Here is a 24,117-nt window from a genome sequence, read left to right on the forward strand (position 1 = left end):
ATATACACACGGATATTACTCTGCCGTAAAAAAGAATGAAATAGGGCCGAGCCCGTGGCGCACTAGGGAGAGTGCGGCGCTGGGAGCGCAGCGACGCTCCCTCCGCGGGTTCGGATCCTATATAGGAATGGCCGGTGCGAGCGCCGGTCACGAAAAATACAAAAAAAAAAAGAATGAAATATTGCCATTTGCAGACACACGGTGAATTTAGAAAAGATCATATTAAGTGAAATAAACCAGGCACAGAAAGAGAAATACCGTTATATTCTCATAAGTGAGAGCTAAAATTGTAAACATTTAAATAAAAGAAAGAAAGATACAACAATGACAATAATACATTGAACTTTCAAAAGGAGAACTGAGGTTACTAGAAGTGGGAAGGGAGGGGAGGAAGGAATTGATAAAGGGCCATGAATAGCAATGACAGTGTATATTCTTGAATATAATAATTATGATTTGAGCATCACATACTGCACACAGGGGTTGATATTCCACTCTGTACCCCACAGATATGTACAATCAACTATGTTACAATAAAAAGGAGGTACAATTTGATAATTTTTGACCCTGATCTACTTCACACACTATATATTTGTTCACATTTACTAAAATTGTATATAAATGAGATCATACAGTACTATGACTACTTGCTTGAATTCTATCACTCATAATTCATTCATCTGAGACTCACTCATGTTGTACCTTGTATCAATAGTTCATTTCCTTGTATTACTGAGTAGTATTTCATTGTATGGTTATGTCAGTTTGCTTATTCATTTACTTGTTGGATATTTTGTTCTTGTATTTTTTTAAATGGAAAAATTTATTATAAAAATTGACTGTATAAACTGAATTTCTGTAACCCAAGATTATACTTTCTATGGCTTGTGATATTCCATATTATAAAACAATGATTCCTGTGGCAGAAATAACATCTGACTACCTTGATCCTGATAATTCAGAAATTAAGCATTAGACTAAAGGTGCACATGTTAAAATCTTGATGTTCCCACAACTTGACAATCTGGTTGACAATTTGCACAGAAAAAGAATTTGTAAGTTAAAAGTTCATGGTATGGTTCATATTATCTTTTAATTTTATTTTTCCACCAGCTTTTTGAAGTACCCTCATATCAGTGCTAAGAAACTAAATGAAAATGTTAAGGTTACTTTATATTTTAAGTCATATAAAAAATGCATCTTAATTTTTATTTAGATCCCCAGTGTTTGGTCTTTTTGAAGTGACCATCTTATGAGAAAAAAGGCTGCCAAAGTTATTGTAAAGTCATCAGGTTTTCATGTCACCCCATCCCTTGAACAGAACTATTTACGAATCTTGCATATATTGCAGTAGGAGAATTTCGCACAAGTATGATCCTGACATCCTTAACTTCTGTCCATAAAAGCTTCAAAACTAAGTGATTCAAGTAGCAGTACTTAAAGATATAACACTTGAACAAAACTCCCAAGTTCCTGAACATTACTATATCCATATGATGGAGTCCATCTTCAGTCTCTTCTCTCACTTTTTCTCTTTCCCTTTTGGGTTTCCTTGTGTCCCGAGGTCACCAGTTCCTTAGGTACAATCAAAACACTTCCATCATGGCTACAGTGAAGAGCATATAGGTTTGGACTGACCGGCCTACCTTGGTCATCTCGTAACCTACTAAAACATCACAATAAAGGTCATGCAGTTTCTCTTTCATTATGTTAATACCTTTGTTACATTGCGCTTGCTTTCTCTTAAGGGTTTCCTTCTTTGCTTGCAAGTTACATATATCATCTTCTAGATTCAAAATTACATCTCATTTGCATTTAGGACAGTTCTGAGCCGAACCGTATTTTTCCCTCTTCGTCTGATATCACGGATAAGACTCCTAAGTCTGTTAGATAGCACCTGCTTAACATGCTGTTGAATGAATCAACAGGCATGTGGACAGTTTCATCCACAGAAACAGGGATATGCAGAGCTTTAGCAGGCTGTTCATCACAGTTCAAGTTTCTTTCTGTGTCATCGAGGTACCTGCTCCTTATTTTCTGTGGCTTTCTAGGCCATGAAAAAGATTCAGAAGTGGATTCTGGGGCAGTTGGCTGTAAGTGATAGGTGTGGTTATGAAGTATGTATGCAAGATCCACATGAAAACCAGAATCACTCCTATGAGCCATGTGACAAAGCTCACTGGGTTCTGGGTAGCAGCCTCCTACTGCCCCTTGAAGGTCATGATGGGAGAGAGTGGCAAGGACACTACTATAACCTCTAGTACCTTCTTCACTCACAGAATGAGAAGAATTAGACTTGGTGACAGAGGTGCTATATTGTGACTTGAATTTAAGGAAATGCTAGAATCAGAATCTGGTTCTTCAAAAAGCTGAGAAACTTCCATAGGATCAAAACCTTCTTCAGTGGCCAATGACAAAAGATTTATCTCATCACATGTGTTTACATCCAGGCCATATAATAGGTCTTGTCTTGTTAGATTCCTCATCTGATTGTCATAGGAGGAAGAAATCCTGTCACATCAGTTCCAGGAAAGGTTTGCTCAGGATTGGTGGTATCAGAATTTAACTGCGGAACTGCCTCCTGTGCCTGTGAAGTCCCTGTTACCTGATCTCTTCTCAGTGCTCTGTTGGGACACAGCAACATGGCCTCATGAAGATTCACATGGTGACTTAGATCCTGGCTTTATATTATTAGTGTGCTGAAGAATTCATGCTGAACTCCTTTTCACTGCCTGGAAGAGGAGGAACATGTCGCAGTGAGATGCCCTCCAGTGAATATTCAGGCTGTGATGTAAGCGACAGTGAGTCTTCCAGAGAGAAAGATGTTATCTGTCCCACTAGGATGGAGATTGAGTGGTTCTGCTGCCTCCCAGTCAGGTTTCTCTGCTATTTTGTTTTCACCTTCCTTATTTTCATTTTTCTGACCGGTAAGGGGATCGATCACAACCCCCAGCACGGTGTGGTCCGCACCACGCTCAGCCGCCATCCCTATACAGGATCCGAACCGCGGCCCCGGCGCTCCCAGCGCCGCACTCATCTGAGTGAGCCATGGGGCCGGCCCTTCCCCTTCCCTATTTCGCTGTAGTGATTCCGCCCTCTGGGCTGACACCCCTTCCTCATTTGCCTCATGCTGGGAGCCGTGATCCACAGCTTCACGCTTGTTTTCTCTTCGCACCTCATTCTCCTCGCTGGCGCTGCCGCCCGCATCCGGCACCCGGCACCCGGGCCGTTGGTTCCGCGGGACCCTTCCCCTCCTCCCCGGCCGCCATGCGGTGCACCAGCCACGCATCCACCCGGGTGCGGGGGATGAAGGGGACGCCGAGCGCGCGACCTCCCGGAGCAGCCGGCCCGCGCGTCCCCACCCTCCCGAGGCGGGGAAGGGGCTGAGCGCGTAGGCGGAGCTGGCGGGGCGGCCCGGGAGCCGCAGCTGAGCCCGCAGCAGCGTGGGCGGCGGCGGCAGGGAGAGGTCCGGGTCTACGCGCAGCCCCGCCAAGCTGGCAGCACGCTGACGTGCGGGAGGCCGCCGCCGGCCACCACCGCGGCTTCAGGGGCCCCAGCTGCCGCCGCGCGCCCGCCCCGCCGCCCCGCGCGCCCCGCGCCCCCTGCTGTTGGATATTTTGTTTGCAGTCTTTGGCTCCCGCAAATATGAATTTGTGTGTGCCAGTCTTTGTATGGACATTTAATTTTATTTCTCTTGGGTATATTTCTAGGCGTGAAATGGCTGGATCCCATGGTAGGTGTATGTTCAACTTTTGAGAAACCACCAAACCGTGGTTACAGTCCTACTAGCAATATTACTCAACACTTAGCATTGCTAGTCTTTTTAATTTTAGTCATTATTATAGGTGTGGATCTCATTGCAGTTTTAATTTATGTTTCCATGCTGTGACTGACATTGAAGATCTCTTCATGTGTTTATTTGCCATCTGTCCTGGGCTCCCCTGTGTTTGGAGATTCACTAGAAGGACTCAGGGACTCAGCACGTAATTGTGTTCATGTCCAAGATTTATTACAGTAACATGGTATGGGCACACAACAAGATCATAAGGGAAAAATACAGAGGCAGAGTCTGAGGAATTCATGTGTATGCTTCCCAGGGGGGTCACACAAGGAAGGTGTGTATCAGGTTAGGGAATCGTTTTCCAGCCAAGTTCCTAGATGCCAGCCAAAGGCCAACCTTGCAAGTAGAACTTTCCAAGAATAGCAGTCTCCAACCTGCTATGTTGATTCTTTCTTGCACACCATCCATTTATTTCTTTGGTGAAATGTCTATTTAAATATCACCCCCTCTTTCTCTTAAGACTTTATTTTTTAGACCATTTTGAGTTAATTTTTGTGAAGGGTCTGTGTCTAGATTCATTTTTTGCATGTGGATGTCCAGTTGTTCCCGCACCATTTGTTGAAAAGTGTATCTTTGCTCCATTGTATTGCCTTTGCTTCTTTGTCAAGGATCAGTTGACTATAATTATGTGGGCCTATTTCTGGGCTCTCTCTTCTGTTCCGTTGATCTATTTATTCTTTCTCTAGTACAACACCATCTTCATTACTGCAATTTTACAGTAAATCTTTAAGTCAGATAGTGTCAGTCTTCCAACTTTGTTTTTCTTCTTCAATATTGTTTTGGCTATTCGAGGACTTCTGTGTGTCTATATAAATTATCAGTTTGTTGATAGCCACAAAATAACTTGCTGGGATTTCAACTGGGATTGCATCGATCTATAGATCAAGTTGGGATGAACTGAACATTCTGTCAATACCGAGTCTTCCTATCCATTAATATGGAGTGTCTCTCCATCTATTTAGTTCTTAGATTTCTTTCACCAGAATTTTGTACTTTTCCATATTTTGTTAGGTTGATACCCGAGCATTTCATTTTGGGGTGCAATGTAAATAGTATTATGTTTTTAATTTCAAATTCCACTTGTTCATTGCTAGGAAAACCAGTTGACTTTTTTGGGGGAGTGTTGGAAATGTTCGATATCTTGATTGTGTGGTGCAAAAAATCATCAAAATATATACTTAATTTATAAATTTTACTCTGCATAAAATATACCTTAATATATTTTAATTTAATTTTTTATTGAAGCATAACTGATTGTGTACAATATGTGATGGTCAAATCAGGATAGTTAGCTTATTCATCATTACAATACCTATTCATTCCTGTGCCCATTAACCAATTACTCATTAATTTCACATTAACTCCTCTCCTCCCTCCTCATCTCCTTTTCCACTTTTAGTATCACAGTCCTATTTTCTCCTTCTGAAAGTTCAACTGTTTCTTTCTCTCTTTCTTTCTACCTTTCTTGTTTGTTTGTTGTTTTTAGCTCCCACTTATGAGTAAAGACATGTGGTGTTTCTCTTTCTGTGCTGGCTTGTTTCACTTAACATAGTTTTCTCCAAGCTCATCCATGTTGCTACACATGGCAGAATTTCCTTTTTTTAATGCCTTAGTAGTATTCTGTTGTGTATAAATACCACATTTTTCTTACCCAGTCATCCATAGATGGACGTTTAGGTTGGTTCCATAGCCTGGCTATTGTAAATAGAGCTGTGATAAACATGGGAGTGCAGGTATCCCCTTGACATGGTGATTTCTATTCCTTTGGGTGTATACCCAGCAGTGGGATTGCTGGCTCGAATGTCAGTTTTATCTGTAGTTGTTTAAGGAAGCTTCATACCTTTCTCCATAATGGCTGTACTAATTTACAGTCCCATGAACAATGCAGAAGGGTTTCCCTTTCTCCACATCCTCACCAGCATTTGTTATTCACTTTTTGATAATGACCACTATAACTGAGATCAGATGATACCTCAGAGTGGTTTTGATTTGCATTTCCCTGATGATTAGTTATGTTGAGCATTTTTTCATATACCTGTTGGCTATTTGTATGTCCTCCTTTGAGAGATGTCTATTCAGCTCCTTTGCCCATTTCTTATCAGATTATTTGTTTGTTTGTTTGTTTGTTTGTTTTATTAAGTTGTCTTATTTGTTTTATTAAGTTGCAAAAAATTATGTTTTCACTGTGGCCACTCAAATTCCTTCACTTCTATTAGATATAACAATAAAATTATTAAGCAGTATTTAGAATTCTGACCAGAAGCCTTATATAAGATGTTAATCACAGGGAATTTTTTTTCATAGGATACAGTGACTTATGAGAGACTTTCAAAAGATTCTCTGTTTGCGGAAGAGACATTAACCCATCTGGAATATTTTGCCACAGAAGGTAAGTGAAAATTGTTTAGAATCCACTTCTCTTTGGAAATGCTATTCTCAAATGCTCAAATTATAACCTGAATGCCTGTCACTGATACTTGTTGGGCACATAGGTGGGCAAGGGGAGGTCATTTGTATGTGTGACTTTGTAGTGACTTCTGTTTGCTTAAAGGTAGATGGTTTCCCAAACAAGCCCTGTTGAGACATTATGATTATTTTCCCTTTTTTCCTCTCTCCAGCAGTTTTGTGCTCATGAGTAAACAGTAAAATGTGTTTTACTGTGTGTTTCAGTGTCTTCTATCATTATCTACTTCTGTTTGCCAAGTGTTACCCTTTTGCTAGTTGCACCAGGCACTTCACCCAAAGTTGGAGAAAAACACATGCTTTTCCATTATGTATTGTACATTTTGAATTTAATTATTTTATATATGTAACTCAGGAAGCTGACATAGTTGATATTTTTCTGTCATTCTATTATTATCCTTCTGATTTTTATTTATTTATCTCTTAAGGAAATATAATTTTATGAATGAGTTTCAGACAAGAACAACATTCACTAAAAGGTTGACAGAAGCTTTGAAGAGCAAGTGTCATGTTATGAAAGAGTGAAGCTGGTAGTATCCTGAACGCTGTCACTCGCTTTCTCCTTTCAGTTTATTAGCTGCCGCTTCATACAGACACGTGCCTGTCCAGCCTGAAAATGTGGATATTTCACAGAGTTGTATGCTGGACCTTTGATTGCTACCTTAAAATATAGATGTGCTGTTGGCAGGCTGCACCAGCTAGAAACATATAGAAACTACATGCTGATTGAACATGAAACAGAATAACAACTGTACCTCTTCTGTAGATAGTTAATTTGTAGGGAATCCTCAAGTATTTGAATGTTTTGCAGGAGTTAAACTAAAATACTGGAACATAACATAGTTTAAAAAAATTTTAAACAAGTCCCTGCAAAATGTAATTTAAATTAATTTTATGTTGTTTTAGAGATTATTTGGCTAGTAACTAAAAAATGAACCCTCATTCATTCAATAGTTACTAAGCATCTATTAAGTGCCACACACTGTTCTAATCTTCTAGGACAGTAGTGAATAAAACAGAAAGCTCAAGCCCTGGAAGATTTTATCAATAAATTGCTAAGTTAGGTGGTACCAAGTGCTATGAAGAAAAGCAAAGCAGGGTAAGGTGACCACAGAGGGATGTGGTATTCTCTCCATAGGGTGATTTAGGCAGAGACTTAAGGAAGTAAGGGAGAACTGTATGGTTTTCCAGGGGAAATCATTTCATGTCAAAGGGAGAGAAAGTGCAAGATTCTGGAAGCAAGAAGACCAGCAGGAATGCCACAGTGAGACCGATGAGCAGGGAAGAGATGGCGAGGGAGCCAGGGGCAGACTAGGTAGGCCATGTGATAGACTTCACATTTGCGTGACTTGGATTTTATTTCCAGATGTTCCACTTCTCTATGGTAAGTGGTCACATGCCAACGTATGTTATGCTCTTTCTTGCAGGTTTGAGAACTCTGTATTGCCTATACAGATTTAACTGAGAAAGAATATCAGCAGTGGTTGGAAGAATATGCAAAACTCAGAGCAGTTTTACGAGACAGAATTCAAAGGATGGAAGAATGCTCTGATAGTACTGAAAAGGTCACAGCCCAGAAGTGCTCTATATGCCAAGATAAATATGTGAAGGAAGTCCACTTATGAATGCTTTCAGATCTTGATGAAATTTTTAAAACAGTGAAATTTAGAGTTTTTCTTGAAAAGTATGAAAGTATCATGCTGAAAATTTATAAAATCTTTACGAAATATTTCTCCCTCTTCTGAATTGCATCCTAATCATTTCAATCTTGTAATACTTTTTATAACTTTTTCCCATTTCAAAAAGAATGCATGTTTATCATGGAAAAAGAAGGCAGAATAATAAGTAATTATCTGTAATGTTGGGCTAATGACTGATTAAGTTCTGATGTATAAGCTTCCAGTCTCCTCTCTTTCTTTATATATGTGTGGAGTACATGTAGTATTCCACTGTATGTACTTAACACACACACACACACACACACACACACACACACACATTATTTCCATGAAAATTAGCTCATGCTGTGCATATTGCTTGAATCATAAATTTTTCACTTAACACATTAGGAATATTTTTCCATATCATTGAATATTCTTATATGTTATCTTTGATTACTCCAGGGTATTTCATTTTGTGGATGAATACACTTTTATTGTGGGCTCTCTGTCTGGTGCTTACTTTTTCCCAGGGCAGTCTCATGTGCCCTGGGTTGTAGAGTCTCACTCCAGGCTCATTATGAGTTTCCTTCAGGTGATGCCTCAGGGATTTGCCACATCCTAGACCAATTTTTATCTTAGTTTCTTGGCTCAGGGTTCTCTTGTCATTTGGCCACATGAACTCTGCATTTCATTCCTGCAGGAGCTTGACCAGAACAAATTTAGGCAGAGGGGAGGGGGGGCGCATCCCTTTTTCAAAGTAATATATTGAAAGATTTGGAATCTCATCTAGCTTGACACCAAGGGCATGAACACTAGGGTGTAGACAGACACTCCCTCAGGGGTGATGACTCAGCATCTGTTGACAAATCGCAGTGAAGGGACTAACTGAGTTGTGTGATCCACTCCTTTCTCATGTCTCCATTTTGGAGCCTCCAGAGGGATGGTCCCACCTGCACCACAGGTCATCTATTCTGCTCCCACACACAGGAGAAATCTGAACAATTGAAAATTGACTTCTGGAACTCAAAGACTATACGAGTATTACTGTGGCAATCATTTTTCGATTCAACTGCTGTCTTTTATATTTTAGATTTGAGGGGAAGGAATCTGAAACTCATACCTGGGAAGAAGTAGGGAAGAGTAAGGAAGTCATAGGACAACGAAAAGAGTAAACAAGTTTGCCTTTCCCAAAGTGTGTGTGGCAGACGGCGAAGCGGGGGAGTGGACTTGTCTGAAACTGACCGGTTCATCCGTAAGCTGAACACTGGTGTTCACGGTGCGTCTCCAGCACACGCTCAGTGCCTGGCATGCAGTGAGTGTCCGCAAATATTGACTGAATAGATGAATAAAAGATTGGGGGTTGACTATTTCAGGCTTCTCTCCTATTCAAGAAAAACAGGTGATGTGTATAACTGGCGGGCTTGATGTTGATTTCCAGGGCACAGTCTCGTCCTTAAACGTCAAAGGCCAGTAATGAAAAGTAGAAGGGCTGTCTCGGGCCAGGCTGTCTCTATCTGGTCTTGGTGGTTATTTGGCCTGGGTTAGGGCCACGTTATATTCTCAACATAACCTGTATACCTGAGAGCTAATAATAAGGAGGGTTACACTTGGAAGGTCAGAGGGGAAATATAATTAGTTTTAGACACTTTACCAAGGCAGTATCGCATTATTTAATAAAGCATTGTTTCTCAATGATCAAGAGATTAAACAATAAGAGGTAGTATCAGGAATTAAGATACTCCAAGTGTCTATTTAGTGTGACTGAGAGATTTGCTTATGCAAACTATCATTTAGGCAGACAGACTCTGGTGCTAAAATCACATTGATTTGTCCAATGCATTGATTCATGTCTGGCCACCATCCCTCCACTTTCCCCCAACTGAATTTTTTCAGTTCACGCAGGAGTGGTGAGCTCCTGGAGGGTGAGTCATGTAGGCCGTGCCTCTACGGGACTGTGGTCTGGACCTTGCCTTTCATTACATTTCCGTCAGGGGAGACTTGTCCTGGGAGCTACACAAATTGCCCATTGGAGGGACTTCATAAAAACGGATGCATCGGGGGGTCAGTGATGAGAAGGTGGCTTAGTGTGCTTAGGTTTTGATCAGAGGGAACTGGATTTTCTTGAGATATATTTTGCAAGCTAAATAACCCAAAAAGCGAACACTATGATTCTTAAGGTTAGTGTTTTTTTAATCTGTGCTATCAATTCTAGTTTTCTAAGCTTGGAACACCTTTACCCCATCTAGAATAGCTAATAGCCTTGTTCTTCAGTTGTCCTTTTCCTTATTTCATGTGAATATTAGCCCCTAGAGCCTCTTATCACCTGCCTCATGACTTTGTTAATTTCCACAATTCTAGCTGATTGGTTATATGGCTACTTTCTGCAGACTCGATCAATTGGTTCTGTGAAATCGGCTCTTATAGACAATTCTATGCACATTGTTATGGTCCTTCTTATTTCAGTTGTCAGAGGTATTTTCTGACCCTCTTTATAGTTCTTGAGACCAGTAGCCCTTCTTTGCATCTTGAACATTTTTCTTTAGGGACTCATAAGATTTTTAATTTCTCTCTTGTTGGGTGAAGGTAACAAAGATAATTTCTACATTTTTATCAACAGTCGTTAAGTGCCTCACAACTTAGATCATAACTGCTAAAGTAACTATCATGTTACCAGAATCTCTATTGACTATTGATTGATTGAATGATTGATTGAATTAGACTTGATTACAACACCTTCTGGCTTTATATTTCCTTTGAACCATTCCTTTTAAAAAATATAACACCTTCATTGCAATAATGTTCATATAACATATGAATTCATTCATATAACATATAATTCACTATTTAAATCATACAATTCTATAATTTTTAGTATATTCACAGAATTCTACAACCATCACCACAATGAATACAGAACATTTTCAACATTTGCCCCCTAAACCCCATATCCATTAGTATTCACTTGGTTCTCCTAATTCTCTCCCTTAGCCCTATGCAACCACTGATATATTTTCTGTCTGTACAGATTTGCCTCTTCTGGACATTTCATATAGATGAAATTATACAATATGGGGTCTTTAATGACTTGCTTCTTTCACGTGACATAATGCTTTCCAGGTTCATCCATGTTGCAGCATGTATCAGTACTTCATTCCTTTTTAGTGCTGAATAATACTCCATTGTATGGATATAAAATTTGCTTATCCATTCATTTGGTAATGGACCTTTGGGTAATTTCCACTTTTTGGCTATTAAGAATAATGCCGCCATGATCACTCATGTAAGTTTTTATGTGGACACCTGCTTTCATTCATCTTGGGTATATACGTAGGAGTAGAATTGCTGGGTCCTATGGTAACTCTGTGTATAACCATTTGAGGGGTGGCCAGACCATTTTCCAAATGGTTGCACCATTTTATATTCTCTTCACCAGTGTATGAGGATTCCAGTTTTTTTTTTTTTTTACATCCTAGCCAACACTTCTTAGTATTTGTCATTGATTATAACCATCCTAATAGTAGACAATCTTAAGTGCACAAATATTCAAATCATAGGTGTTACAAAAGGGGAAGAAAAAGGAAAATGCATTGAAAACCTACTCTATGAAATAATAACAGAAAACTTCCCAGGTATAGGGAGAGACATGGACCTTCAGATGCAGAAGGCTCAAAGATCCCCAAACAGATTCAATTCAAAAAAGATCCTCTCCGAGACACACCATACTCAAACTGGCAAAGCTCAAAGACAAAAAGAGAATCCTAAAAGCAGAAAGAGAAAAGCATCAAGTCACCAATGAGGAAGCCCCTATCAGACTAACAGCAGACTTCCCAACAGAAACTCTACAGGCCAGAAGAAAATGGGATTATATATTCAAGATGCTAAAAGAAAAACAATGCCAGCCAAGAATACTACACCCAGCAAGACTATCCTTGGAAACAAGGCAAAATAGTGCATTTCCCAGGCAAAAATTGCAGTAGTTCACTACCACATAGCCATCCCTACAAGAAATCCTCATGGGAGTCCTGTATCTGGAATCCAAAAAATGATAATACACAAGAAAGAACAAAACCCACTGGCAGAGCAAAAATGCAAACAAGAAAGAAACTAAATCTTACCACCTCAAAAAACCAACAAACATCAAATACAAACAATAAAAGGGAAGTAATGAACAAAATATTTTTTAAAAAGCCAAATAAAGGTTTCTGGTCAAGATGGCAGAATAGACAATCCCCAGTGTCACTCTCTCCCACAAATCAACCAATTTACAACTATAAAAAAGCAATAACAACCAAGCTGGGGCTGCTAGAGCTCAGGGGAAGAGGAGGAGAGACCTATGGAGTTCATGAAGGTGAGAGAAACCATGATGAGATAAAGAAAAAACTGCTCTGACCCTTTTGTGCTGTGGTCACTTTAATGCTGGAGCTGCTGAGTGCACAGAGCAGGAGCTGGCAAAAACCGAAGCAGTGCCCTTCGGATGAAGTTGCATGGAGGCGGCAGGGGAGAAGAGGACCTTGGTGGGCCCCAGGACAGCAAGACCACTGATAGGGTTCCTGTGGACCCACATAAGAGTGAGAAGCCACAACAACTGAAAAAAAGGAGCCACTCAGAGGCCAGTGAGTCATCGCAAGGGACTGGCACATGGCTCATCCCATGGACAGTGTTTGCAGCATGGACAGTGGGGGAGATGGGCCCACTGGGGGAACACTGGGGCACAGCAAGGACAGCTGATCTGTACCCCAATCAGCGCAGGACCACTCAAACGAGACTGGTCGGGAATGCAGAATTGCATGGGGTGCAGTTTGATGAAAAGACTCAGGCCCAGATCAGAGTTTCTACACAACCCAGCTGCACTGGGTCTCTGGAGAGCCAGAAATACCTATAAAGTCAATCATTAAAACCTGAGCTGCACAAAAGCCTTCCCTAGGGAAGCAGCAGCAAAGCAGCAGTTTAGCTAAAGCACACAGCTCAAGTACTGGTCCTGACAGGAAGTTCCCCCATTTTAGAAGTAACCAAAGGACAAAAAATTTGTTCTGGCACAGGCACACTGCCAGTGCCTTGGGGCCCACCTGGGGACCTGAGGTGTGGAGCCAGGGATCAGACCCCCCTCTCCCACAACCAGGCACACCGCCATTGCCAAGGCACATGCCAAAAACATCACCTACATGTGGGTGGCCCACCACAGCCACCATAATAACCACAGCTGCTGTGAAAGTGGCTAAATGCCACAACCACCACACAGATGGTCTGCCAGCCACTGGAGTGCATTGACACAAGGAGAGTCACCAGCAGAGATCAAAGAAAAGAAGAGGATGTCTCTCTCCACAAAGCCCGTTCCAGAGTGACGGAAGAAGCATCTGCTCTATGATAATATTGGGGGATCTGAACACACCTCTCATCATTGGACTGATCATCTAGGCAACAAATTAACAGAGTAACCATTACTCTTTCAAAAGGAGAGAAGAAATTTAGGGTAATTAGGGGATCAGGGGGAAGGGAGAGAGGGATGGGTAAAGATTTGAAAAGGGACATAAAGAATAAGTATGATTTGTAACAATATATATGCTAGTAATATTGATTTGATCAACATATGTCAATGTTGAACCCCCAAAATAGGTATAATCTATTATGATTCAATAAAAATTAAAAGAAAAATGATAAAAAATAAACAAATAAAAGGCTAAACAAAAAGTTATAAAATGCCAGGAGTAAGAAAATACCTTTCAAAAACAGCCCTACATGTAAATGGATTAAACTCTACACTCAGAAGACATAGACTGACTGATTGGGATAAAAAAGCTAGACCCCACTATATGCTGTCTTCAAGAGACTCACCTCACCTGTAAAGACACACACAGACTAATAATGAGGGATGGAAAAAGATACACCACACAAATGGATACCAAAAACGAGCAAGAGTAGCTACTCTTATATTGGATAAAATAGAATTTAAGCCAAAAACCATAAAAAGAGATAAAGAAGGCCACTATATAATGATAAAGGGATCCATCTAGCAAAAAGAGATAACAATCATAAATATATATGCACCCAACACTGGAGTATCCCAGTATTTAAGCAAACACTATTAAGCCTATAGAAAGCAATGGACCCCAATACGATAATGGTAGGGGACTCCTACTCAGCCCTGGAAGGATCATCTAGGCAACAAATCAACAAAGAAACACAGGATTTAAACTATACTTTAGACCAACTGGACCTAGCAGATTCTACAGAACATTTCATCCAATGACTACAGAGTATACATTCTTCTCATGAGCACATGGAACATTCTCTAGGATAAATCATATGTTAGGTCACAAATCAGGTCTCAACAATTTTTTAAAAATCAAAATCATTTCAAGTATCTTTTCAGACCAAAACAGATGAAAACTAGAAACCAATAAGAAGTGAAACTCAGAAGATCATACACATACGTGGAAATTATAAAAACATACTCCTGAATGACCTATGGGTCCAAGAAGAAATTAAACAGGAAATCAAAAAATTTCTTGAAACTACCAAAAATAAAGACACATCATACCAAAACCTGTGGGATACTGCAAAAGCAGTACTAAGAGGGAAGTTTATTTCAATAAATGCTTACATCAAAAGAATGGAAAGTGTTCAAATAAACAACTAAAAAGAACTATACCTTAAAGAACTAGAAAAACAAGAAAAATCCAACCCCAAAATTAGTAGATAGAAAGAAATAAATAAGATCCAAGCTGAACTAAATAAAATAGAGACCGAAAGCAATACAAAAGATCAATGAAATGAAATGTTGGTTTTTTGAGAGGATAAAAAAACAGACTAGCCATTAGCTAGACTAACTAAAACAAGAAGAGAGAAAACCCAAATACTAAAAATCAGAAATGAAAAAGGAGATATTACAACCAATACCACAGAAATACAAAGAATTATTAGAGCTCTTATGAACAACCATATACCAACAAATTTGAAAACCTGGAGGAAATGGATACACTTTTGGACACATACAAACGACCAAAACTGAACCAAGAAGAAAGAGAAAACCTGAACAGACCAGTAAGAAGCAACAAGACTGAAGCAGTAATCAGCAGTCTCCTAACAGAAAAAGCCCAGGACCAGATGGCAGTAGTACTGATCTCTACCAAACCTTTAAATAGGAGTTAATACCAATTCTCTTCAAACTATTCCAAAAAATTGATACAAAGGCCATTCTCCCAAACTCATTCTATGAGGCCAGCATCACCTTGACACCAAAAGAAGACAAAGATACAACAAGAAACAGAACACTAAAGGCCAGTGTATCTGATAAACATAGATGCAAAAATCCTTAACAAAATACTGGCAAACAGAATACAGCAGCACATCAAAAAAATTATATACCATGATCAAGTAGGATTCATCCCAGAGATGCAAGGATGCCTCAACATACACAAGTCAAAAAATATGATACACCACATCAACAACAAAGGACAAAAACCATATGATTATCTCAATAGATGCAGAAAAAGCATTTGACAAAATTCAACATCCCTTCATGATAAAGACTCTCAGCAAATTAGGTATAGAAGGAAAGTATCTTAACACAATGTAAACCATATACTACATACCCTCTGCCAATTTCATCCTGAATGGGGAAAAGTTGAAATTTTTTCACCTAAGGATGAGAATGAAACAAGGATGTCCACTCTCACCGCTCCTCTTTAACATAGTATTCGAAGTGCTAGCCAGAGCAATGAGGTAAGAGAGAGAAATAAAGGGCCTCCAGATAGGAAAAGATGAAGTTAATCTGTCCCCATTTGCAGATGACATGACCCTGTATAGAGCAAACCTAAAGACTCTATCAAAAAACTCTTAGAGATGAAAAACAATTTCAGTAAAGTCACAGGGTACAAAATCAACATGCAAAAATCAGTAGCATTTTAATACTCCAATAACAAACTAGCTAGCAGAAAAAGAAACAAAGAATGCAAGCCCATTTACAGTAGTCACCAAAAGAAAAGAAAAAAAAACCCACCTAGGAATCAATTTAACCAAGGAAATGAAAGATCTCTACAATAAGAACACAAATCACTACTGAAAAAATTTAAAGAGGACACAGAAAGTTGGAAGGACATTCCACGCTCTTGGGTTGGAAGAATTAACGTTGTGAAAATGCCTATACTACCAAAAATAATCTACAGATTCAATGCAATCCCCATCGAAATACCAATGACATTCTACAGAAATAGAAAAAATAATCCTAGCATTCATATGGAACAACAAAAGATCCCAAACAGCCAAATAAAGCCAGAGGTATTACACTACCTGACTTCTAATTATACTGCAAAGCTATAGTAACCAAAACAGCATGATACTGGTATAAAAACAGACATTCAGAGCAATGGAACACAGTAGAGGACCCAGAAAGCAAGCCAGATACTTACAGCCAACTGATATTTGATAAGGGCAACAGAAGCATAGATTAGGGAAAGAACTGCCTGTTCAGTAACTGGTGCTGGGAAAACTGGACATCCACATGTAGAAGAATGAAACAGACCTGTACCTTTTGCAATATACTAAAATCAACTCACAATGAATTAAAGACTTAAGTACACATCCTGAAATTATAAAACTACTGAAAGAAAACATGGAGGAAATACTTCAGGAAGTAGGACTGGGCAAAGACTTTATGAATACAACCCTAAAAGCACAAGTAACAAAAGAAAAGATAAACAAATGGAATTATATCAAACTAAAAAGCTTCTATGCAGCAAAACAAACAGTTAACAAAAAGACAGCCTACAAAATGGGAGAAAATATTCACAAACTATATATCTGACAAGGGGTTAATATACAGAATATACAAGTAACTCAGACAATGGTAAAAAAAAAAAAAAAAAAAAAAAGAAGAAGAAGAAGAAGAAAAGTAACCCAATTAAAAAATGGACAAAGTAGCTGAATAGGCACTTCTCAAAGGAAGATATGCATGTGGCCAAGAGATATATGAAAAAATGCTCAACATCACTAAGCATCAGGAGATGCAAATCAAAACCACACTGAGATATCATCGCACATCGTTTAGAGTGGCCATTATGAAAAATACAGAATAAAAAATGCTGGTGAGGATACAGAGAATCTGGAACCTTCTTACACAGTTGGTGGGACTGCCAATTTGTGCAGCTGTTATGGAAGACAGTATGAGGGTTCATAAACAACTATAGGTAGAACTGCTACAATCCAGTAATCTTGCTGCTGGGTGTATATCCAAAGAATGGAAATCATCCGAAGGGATACCCACAGTCCCATGTCTATCATATCTCTATTTACAATATCCAAGCATGGGAACCAACCTAAATGTCCATCAATGGATGACTAGATAAGGAAAATGTGGTATATATACACAATAGAATACTATTGTGCCATAAAAAGGAATGAAATTCTGCCATTTGCAGCAACATGGATGAAAGAGAAAATTATGTGAAGTGAAATAAGCCAGGTAGAGAAAGAAATACTGCATGTCTTCACTCCATCAGGAGATGGAGAAACAAAAACAGAAAAACAAAGAAAGATATAATAGTCACAATAATTCATTGAACTTTCAAAAGGAGAGTACAGAATTGAGCCCACCAGAGGTGGGAAAGGGGGAGAAAGAGGAGGATTATGGAGAAACAGGTAAAGGGCTACAAAAAATGTTTACATTGTGTAATGAGAAAAAAATTTTTTTAAATACTTTATTAAAAAAAAGATTAGTTCACTGTATTTGTGTGAGTCTATTTCTGGGCTCTCAGTTCTGCTCCAATGATCTGTTTGTCTGTTCTTTGCCAATATCACACTATCTTGATTACTGTAGTTTTACAGTAAGTCTTGAAGTTGGGTAGTGTCAGTCCTCCAACTTTTTCTTCTTCAATATTCTCTTGGCTAATATGAGTCTTTTACCCTTTCATAAAAACTTTAGAATCAGTTTATTGACACCCACAAAATAAGTTGCTTGGATTATAAAAGAGATTGTATTGAATCTATAGGTCAAGACAGAAAGAATTGATATCTTAATCATATTGTCTTCCTAAACATGAACATGAAATATCTTCATTTATTTGGATTGTCATTCATTTTTTCATGAGAGTTTTGCAGTTTTCCTCATATACATGTTGTACACATAACCCCATTTTAGTTAACGATGGACTGCATATATGAAGGGTGTCCCATAGTATTATAATACTGTATTTTTACTGTACCTTTTCTATGTTTAGATACATAAACACTTATCATTGTGTTACAACTGACTACAGTATTCAGTTCTGTAACATGCGTTACAGGTTTGTAGCCCAGGAGCTATGGGCTATACTGTACAGCCTAAATGTATACTAGGCTACACCTTCTACATTAGTGTAAGTATATTCTGTGATGTTTGCACAATGACAAAATTATCTAACAATGCATTTCTCATAACATATCCTGTCATTAAGTGATGTATGACTGTATTTTGTTAGATTTATACCAAAGTATCCACCCCCTTTTTTGATATGAATGTAAATGATGTTATGTTTGTATTTTCAAATTCCAATTATTCATTGCTGGAATATTGGAAAGCAATTGACTTTTGTATATTAACCTTGTATCCTGCAACCTTGCTATAATTGCTTATTAGTTCTGTTTGTTGATTCTTTTAAATTTTGTATATAAACAATGTCATCTCCAAAGATATTTTTATTTTTTCCTTTCTAACTGTATAACTTTTATTTCCTTCTCTTGCCTTATTGCATTAGTGAGAATTTCCAGTATGATGTTGAGTAGGAGTGGTGACATCCTTGCCTTGTTCATGATCTTAGTAGGAAATCTAGTCTCACCATTAGATATAATGTTAGCTGTAGGATTTTTTGGTAGATATTCCTTATCAAATTGAGGAAATCCCTCTCTGTTTCTGGTTTCCTGAGTTTTTATCATAAATGGGTATTGGATTTCCACAAATTTTGATAAATTGCATTTTCATTTTCATTTAGTTCATATCTTTACCTTTTTCTTGAGAGACTTCATCTTTGGCCCATTTATTATTAGACATGTGTTTGTCTAGCCTCTAAATATTTGGGGATTTTCAAGCTATCTTTATGTTTCTAGTTTCTAGTTCAATTCATTGTGGTCTGAGATCATCCTTTATGTGTGTGTGTGTGTATGTGTGTGTGTGTGGTGTGTGTGTTTAGATTTGCTAAAGTATGTTTTATGGCCCAGAACATGGTCTATCTTGGTGAGTGTTCCATGTGAGCTTGAGAAGAATGCATATTCTGCTATTGTCGGATGAGTATTCTTTTTTTTTTTTTAATTTAGAGAATACTTTGTTAGTTTCTGAAAGGACGAGTCGACACCAGTTGACGATCCACCGGAGAGAGCCCGTTTATTAGGTAGCACACACACACACATATATAGGGCTTTAAGGGGAAAGCTGATTGGCTTAAAATACAATCCCTACTTAGCATACCGCATGGGGTTTGGGGGGAGCTGATTGGTGTGTAATTTGCACCGGCGGGAAGGAGAATACGGAAGAGAAGGACAACCAGTGCCATGATGGGGTGTGGCCGAGAAGGGCTTATGTGATGGGGTGTGATCCCTTGGGGCATTTGGGTCCTTACATTCCTCCCTTTTTCTTGTTTTAGGAAAGTGGACGTTGAAGTCATCAAGCTACTTCCTACTGAACTGGGGCGTTGTGGGGGGGGCAAAGGCAGGAAGGTACATAAATACCCATTATGAAACCCCAAAGGAGGGTGGAGAAACAAGTAATTTCAAAAGGGGAAAAGTCCATAAACGTTCCTTGAAGCCACAAGTCGAATATGCACCGGTTCCACTGTTCGTAGTTGGAGACTGGAGGGAGCAGCCAGGCGTCGGTGGCGAGGGCGTGTAGGAATGAGTTCCCTCTGTAAGGTGGTGTCTCTTCAGCACCGGCTGAGGCGCTCACGAGATGAGGCGGGGGGTTCATCGGTACCTAGAAGCTGGTAGTTTCTAAGCAAAAGCTGGTTAAAAGCCTGATTAGAAATTTTTCCCACTTGGGCTTGAAGAAACCTAATGATACAAGGCAAGAAAAGGCAGGTTATGAGGATAATGATTAGAAGTCCCAAAATGGGCCAAATCCAAGTTAGGACAGGGCTTAAGATAAAGGAGGAAAAAGGGTTAGAACTGGATGTGGTTCGTAGGCTGGAAGCCAAGTCGGTGAGTTTGATGATGTTTGTTTCTACTAGACCAGATTCATTGATATAATAACAGCATTCTTCCCTAAGGAAGATGCAAGTACCTCCTTTTTCTGCACTGAGGAGGTCTAGTGCTCTGCGGTTTTGGAGGGTGACCTGAGCTAAAGAGGTGATCTGTCTCTGTAGAGAGGAAAGAGATTCGGCAGTGGAAGTCAGAGCCCCTTCAAGTTTAGCATTGATGTCTTTGACCACCCATAAACTGTGTCCTAAGGCTCATCCCGACAGGCCGGCTCTGACGGCTGATGTTGTTAAGGAAATACCGACCATGATTGGGAGGAAGGCGGCCCTTTTTTGTCTTGAGGGTGGGTGAAGAAGATAGAACAGTTCTGAACTGGTGTACAGAGTGAGTTGAGGGACGATGGTGACAAGAAGGCATGGGGCAGTAAGATTAGGCAGGATGGAGGTAGAGAGGGTTCCATTGCACCAGAAGAAAGAGCCTGGTGGGGCGACGGTGTGGTTATGAATGGTTGTGTTAAGATTACAATAAGACGGGGGAGAAGTTAGGGAGGAAGAGCTTCCGATGAGACAGTGACGGGGCAACAGAGTATTGTTGTCTTTGTCGTCGGGCTCCCAGAGAGGGATGCCCGGAAGGTTAAGGTGTTCTGGTGGTGGGGAGGAGGTAGCATTGAGAGGAAGGGAAGCATTTAAGGGGACGGCCACCAGGAGCGGTCGCATGAGAGAGGCGCAAAGAAAACAATTTTCAGGAGAGAGAGCCGGCAAGGTGTGGTTGAGAAAGATGAGTATTTCAGAAATGATTTGTTGCCAGGTGTAAATGGGTGACCCTGGGGAACTAGCAGAAAAGGAAGAGGATTGTTCTAGGGCAGAGGAAAGTTGTTCTTCCTGATGTGAGATGTCCGTGGAGACATGAGATATTGGATTGTGGACAGGAACGTATTTGTGGGAAATTTCTAGATTTCCGCATGGATGAGAGGCATAGCCGTTGCAATAGAAGAAGGCAATGATCCTGGTAGCCCATCTGGAGTCCCAGGGATCAGAAATTGTTAGGGAGTATTGCCCGCTGTTGAATGTAAACAACCTGCCGCCCGCCCCAATGAGTGGGTCATGGCTCTTGCAGGACCAATACGGACAGCCTCTGTAAGTGTCCGGCCACCATTTACAGTGGGCGGCAATTTGGTCATAGAGAAAACATAGGTAGGGACGGGTGGCTTGTTTGATTAACATGGACGTAGCGAGAGGGATGTTTACAGGTTGAGAGCAACCGGAGGTGGGGCAATCTGCGGTCCCAGCTAGAGAGCCGCTGATCCGGGTTTGTTTTTCAGTGTAGGTTTCAAATGCCTCAAATTTCCATATATGGGAAGAGGCCTGAAAGCTCCTTGGGTGAAGTGAAAAGAACAGAAGGCCAAGGATGACAGGACATGGGCCTTACCACTTAGGGGTTAGGGGGGTTTTGGGTTCCGGGGACTAATTGGCCTGGGCTGAGTGAAAGGTTATTTTTGGAAAGTGACGGATCTGGAATTAGCCAGTCTTGGTACTTCCATAATTCGGTGCGAAGGTGGGAGAGCAAGGGTAAGGCCATGGTGGGTGGTATGGGTCCTTCAGTTGCTGTGATCCCCGGGGGCAGGAGGGGCCTACCATACATGACTTCAAAAGGGGAAAGATTGGAGGGCCTCTTTGGGAGAGCTCTGGCCTTGAGTAGAGCGAGAGGTAGAAGATGGACCCAATCAAGGTGTAATTCCAGAGATAATTTAGTTAGTATGTCTTTTAAGGTTCTGTTGGTTCTTTCTACCTTTCCAGATGCCTGAGGTCGGTAAGGGCAATGTAGGTGCCAGGGGAGAGAGAGTGACTGGGAGAGTTTTTGTACTATCTGGGCGGTAAATTCAGGTCCATTGTCAGATTGAATGGAAGTAGGCATCCCAAATCGTGGGATGATTTGGGAAAGGAGAGTCTGGGCTACGGTGGAGGCCTTTTTATTGGATGTTGGGAATGCCTCTACCCATCCTGAAAAGGTATCAACAAACACCAAGAGGTATTTGAGGCACCGGACAGAAGGCATGTGCGTAAAATCGACTTGCCAGTCGGCTGCGGGTGTGAGACCTCTGGCCTGGTGGGAGGGGTATGGCCCAGGTTTGAGAGGGGTGTTAGGATTGGTACGCTGGAGGAGGAAATTTTTTGCAAGAGGGCTTTGTCAGATGGGGTGCTAGAATGCAGGCTCGCGTGGCGGCGATAAGTTTGGCCTGCTGGTTGGTAGTACCCTTGGGTAAAGGTTGGGCCTCTATAACCGAATCAAGGGAGACTATGGCATAACCTGCGTAATGAGTGTTTCCTTCCTTGAATGAGGATCCATCCGTGAACCATGCGAGATCAGCATGAGACAGGGGCCCCTCAGTGATGGAAGAGCGGTAAGGTATGAAATTCTGAAGGCTTTCTACGCAGCTGTGCAAAGGCGTGTTGGGGGAATCTGGTATAGGCAGTAGAGTAGCCGGGTTGAGGGGTGGGCAGGTATTGAAGGACAGGGCAGGATTTTCCAGAAACGAGGATAGGAGGGTTAGAATTCTGGAAGGTGGGAGGGAGTGGAGAGCCTTATAGGTAAGGAGGTCTTTAAGGTGATGTGGTGAGAGAATGGTAAAGAGGTGCCCCAAATGTTAATTTGGATGCCTCCTTATGTAGCAACTGCCCCGCTGCTAGGGCTCTTAGACAGGGTGCCCAGCCTTGTACAGTGGGGCCTAACTGTTTTGATAGGTATGCTACAGGGGCAAAGGAGGGGCCATAATTCTGTCCTAGGACGCCTAGAGCTTGTCCCACATTTTCATGAACATAGAGGAAAAAGCGTTTAGTTAGATCAGGGAGATGAAGTGCAGGGGCTGTTAGAAGGGCCTGCCGAAGCTTGAGAAAAGGGCGCTGAGGTGAGGAGAGCAAAGGTTCTTCAGGAGGACCCTTACTCATATTATAGAGAGGTCGGGCTAGCAAAGAGAAATTGGGGATCCATGCTCTGAAATATCCGGCTAGACCCAGGAAAGATAGGATTTCTGTTTTGGTTTTGGGGATGGGCAGGTCAGTAAGAAGCTGTTTCCTGTCCAGGGTGATTTCCTTCCTTCCCGGGAAGAGGAGAAAACCAAGGTAGGTTACAGATGGCAAGGAGATTTGGGCTTTGGTGGGGGACACTCGATATCCCTTACCCGCTAGGAAGTTAAGCAAATGGGCAGTGTCAGCTTGGGATTGTTCCCATGAAGGACTGCATAGAAGGAGATCATCCACATATTGTAATAAGGTGGACTCTGGATGGTTTAAGTGAAAAGATTTGAGGTCCTGTGCTAGGGTCTGCCCAAAAATATGAGGGCTATCCCGAAATCCCTGTGGCAGGACCGTCCAAGTGAGTTGTTCGGAGTGGCGGGAATGGGGGTCGGTCCATGTGAAGGCAAAAATGTCCTGAGTGCCGGTTTCCAGGGGTGTGGAAAAGAAGGCATCCTTTAAGTCCAAAACCGAGAAATGAGTAGAGGTCGCTGGGACCTTGGAAAGAAGAGTGTATGGATTTGATACAAGGGGATGAATGGGAATGACAGCGGCATTAACAAGACGGAGATCTTGGACGAGACGAAAGGCGCCATTAGGTTTTTTTACAGCGAGTATGGGAGTATTGAAAGGGGAGCGAGTGGGACGGAGATACCCCTTTTTTAATAGGTCCTGAATGATGGGGCTTAACCTGAGGAGGGCTGCTGTGGTTAATGGATACTGAGCCTGACAAATATATTTGGAGGGGTCTTTTAGTTTTATGTGTACAGGGGAACACTGGGCCAGAGCGGGGCTGGCAGTGTCCCAAACTGTGGGGTTAACAGGGTGCATCAGGATGGGTAAGGACTTCTTTGGAGGGGTGGAATTAGTAGGATCTTGGGCTTGAACTATCACTAGGAGGAAGGAAACGGGGGAAGAGGAAGAGGACAGGGGCAAGGTAATGGAGACTTCAAGCCGTGATAGAATGTCCCATCACAACAAG

General features: G+C 40.9%; 1 pseudogene; it reads right to left on the bottom strand.

The window, feature by feature from the left end:
* Positions 1-1,509: 1,509 nt before the first annotated feature.
* Positions 1,510-3,732, bottom strand: LOC134381680 (nuclear factor erythroid 2-related factor 3-like; annotated as a pseudogene).
* Between the last annotated feature and the right edge of the window lie 20,385 nt (positions 3,733-24,117).

Source organism: Cynocephalus volans, chromosome 7 (genome assembly GCF_027409185.1).
Source record: "Cynocephalus volans isolate mCynVol1 chromosome 7, mCynVol1.pri, whole genome shotgun sequence".
Taxonomy (NCBI): domain Eukaryota; kingdom Metazoa; phylum Chordata; class Mammalia; order Dermoptera; family Cynocephalidae; genus Cynocephalus; species Cynocephalus volans.